We start from the raw sequence: 285 nt of genomic DNA, 5'->3' as shown, positions 1-285 counted from the left end.
ATTATCGTTTCTTTTCGCGTTACGTTTTCTACGAACCCTACACCCCTTTTGTTCCAGTTTAAGAAAGCCTCCACGTTGTTGGCCATTCACGACTATCATCGCAAATTTGGCGCCCAACGTAGGGCCCAAGAGGCATAGTTCGAACTCACATTTTCCGTTTTTTTTTGCTTCTTTTCGCTTAACGTATTTTGAGAAACCTTGGCCCCGTTGAAGAAAGCCTCCACGTTGTTGGCCATTTACGACTATCGTCGCAAATTTGGCGCCCAACGTGGGGCCCAAGAGGCG

This window comes from Cephus cinctus, unplaced genomic scaffold, assembly GCF_000341935.2.
Source record: "Cephus cinctus unplaced genomic scaffold, Ccin1 Ccin1_scaffold0002, whole genome shotgun sequence".
Taxonomy (NCBI): domain Eukaryota; kingdom Metazoa; phylum Arthropoda; class Insecta; order Hymenoptera; family Cephidae; genus Cephus; species Cephus cinctus.
This window is presented reverse-complemented; position numbering follows the sequence as displayed.